A 2,959-nucleotide genomic window follows, 5' to 3' on the forward strand; every position below is an offset into this window, starting at 1 on the left:
CGCGTGTTGCATTACTGCTTCTTTGAGAGGCAGGCAGATGTGGCCCGCTGCCTCCCTGGGCGCTGCTCCCATGGTGTCTCCGCTGACCCCTGCCAGAGGCTGGCAACCCAGAGCAGACCGCACAGCTTTTCTCTGAACAAGTACCTACCAGATGCCGCATGTGGCTTTTCACTAGTTTTGTGGTCAAACCTGAATGGCCCCTGCCTTTCATTAAAGCAACATGGAACACAACAGCTTTTTAGACTTCTATTTTCGTAATACGTGATCTGGAAAAGTTTGGAAGGATCCGTGTCCTACAGAAGCGGGAACGTGACCGTCCTTCACACCACCACCAGGAGGCACATTTTCTTTTGGTATTTTTCCTACATGTTTCTCAAGTCCCCTCTAACCAGTTTTGTTTTGGCCTCAAACCAGCCATGAGAAGGTTCTGGATACCCTTAGTAGTGTGTTTGAAAGCAGACGTTAAAGGATTTGGGGATAATTTGTGGTTTGGGGCCATTCCATATTGTCTTTCTTTAGTTTCTTAACGTGGGTATCCACTTTCTCCATTCTCTGCAGGTTCTTTTTTCTTTACTTTGGATGTTTCTAATTTTTTAAATTTAAACATTTCAAAGAATAGGAAGTTACTATTAATATGGAGATTATAGATTCCATTTTGCTGTATTTAACACCTTAAATTATTTTGAAAGAAATGACTTGGGATCCCTGGGTGGCACAGCGGTTTAGCGCCTGCCTTTGGCCCAGGGCGTGATCCTGGAGACCCGGGATCGAATCCCACGTCAGGCTCCCAGTGCACGGAGCCTGCTTCTTCCTCTGCCTGTGTCTCTGCCTGTCTCTCTCACTGTGTGCCTATCATAAATAAATTAAAAAAAAAAAAAAAAGAAATGACTTGGATTGCCTGGGTGGTTGAGCAGTTGAGCATCTGCCTTCGGCTCAGGGCGTGACCCCAGGGTCCCAGGATCGAGTCCCATATTGGGCTCCCTGCATGGAGCCTGCTTGTCCCTCTGCCTGTGTCTCTGCCTCTCTCTCAATCTCTCTCACTCTCACATGAATAGATAAAAATCTTAAATAAAAAGAAATTATTTGTTTTGATAAGAAGGATATATGTTCATTATAAAAGACCCAAGCAGGGCAGCCCTGGTGGCTTAGTGGTTTGGTGCTGCCTTCAGCCCAGGGTCTGATCCTAGAGACTTGGGATCGAGTCCCACATCGGGCTGCCTGCATGGGAGCCTGCTTCTCCCTCTGCCTCTCTCTCTCTCTCTCTCTCTCTGTCTCTCATGAATAAATGGATAAAATATTTTTTTAATTAAAAAAAAAAAAAAGACCCAAACACTTTGGAAAGAAACAAATATCAGCGCTTCCCAAATCCAACCACCAAGAAACAAGCATCAACATGGTGAATGTAATTCTAGACATCTCTTGCATTGATCGTATAGAATGATAGGTTAGAAATTGTTAAAGAATGGGATTGGGCAGCCCGGGTGACTCAACAGTTTAGTGCTGCCTTCAGCCCAGGGCGTGATCCTGGAGACCTGGGATCGTCTCCAGGATTGAGTCCCACGTCGGGCTCCCTCCATGGAGCCTGCTTCTCCCTCTGCCTGTGTCTCTGCCTCTTTCTAGGTCTCTCATAAACAAAATCTTAAAAAAAAAAAAAAAAAGTGTAAGAAGAATGGGATTATCTGCATATGGTCTTGAGTTTGGGCCATTATGACAATATCATAGACTAGTTTATACTATACTAGTTTATACATTTTACAAGTATTTCTCACAGCTCTAGAGGCTGGGGAATCCAAGGTCAAGGCCACTGGCTTCTTGGTTCACAGATGGACATCTCGAGTCCTCACAGAGCAGAAGGAGTGAGGGAACTCTGTTTTGTTTTGTTTTTTTAAGATGATTTTATTTATTCATGATAGACATAGAGGCAGAGACAGGCAGAGGGAGAAGCAGGCTCCATGCAGGGAGCCCAACGTGGGACTCGACCCCTGGGACTCGACCCCTGGGACTCGACCCCGGGTCTCCAGGATAGTGCCCTGGGCCAAAGGCAGGCGCTAAACCGCTGAGCCACCCAAGGAATCTCCCTCTGGGGTTTTTTATCAGGGTACTGATCCCGTTCTTGAGGGCTCCACCCTCATGACCTAAGCACCTCCCCAAAGCCCTACCTCCAAATATCACATTAGAGATTAGTTTCCAGCATGGGAATTTTGAGGAGACAAAGATTAAGTCCATAGCACGCACGTACTATGTGATAGATGCAATAATTTTTTAAGGACAAAAAAATTAAACGAATTCCTAAATCTTCCAAGTGTCATATCACTGATATTTCTCTATGAGAAATTATCCTGACAGGTTGTCCCTCAACATTAACATACATTATGAAAACATTAAATAAATGGAAAGCAAATCAGACCCATAAATACAGAGAACAAAGGATGGTTGCCAGAAGGGAGAGGGAGGAGAGGATGGATGAAGGGGAGTGGGAGATCCAGGCTTCCTGTAATCAAGTAAGTCTTGGAGGATGAAAGGCACACCATAGTGATGATGGTCAATTGTATCAGGCACCTGGGTGGTTCAGTCAGTTAAGGGCTGCCTTTGGGCCTTAACCTCCCCAAACAGGGCTTAAGAGATTACTTAAAAGTAAAATCTTTAAAAGAAAAGTAAAAAATAAAAAATAAATTTGAAAAAAATCAAATAAATATATACTTTATCCATGCTACTGGTGGTAGATATTTATTTACCAACACTGCCACCATGAAAGCTCCTGCCCCTGCCCAATGCACACACAGCCATGGTTTCCAGGGTGGATTCTGGAAATACAGTTGCTCAACGGGTTCCCTGGATGTGTACCAGGTACCATATTGGTTTCCAACATGATTCTCCTAGTTTGCAATCCCACCAGCAGTAGATAAGAATTCCCATTTGCTTCATAATCTCTTCAAGTGGTTTTGCCCAAATTAAAAAT

Source organism: Canis lupus, chromosome 5 (assembly GCF_003254725.2).
Source record: "Canis lupus dingo isolate Sandy chromosome 5, ASM325472v2, whole genome shotgun sequence".
NCBI lineage: Eukaryota > Metazoa > Chordata > Mammalia > Carnivora > Canidae > Canis > Canis lupus.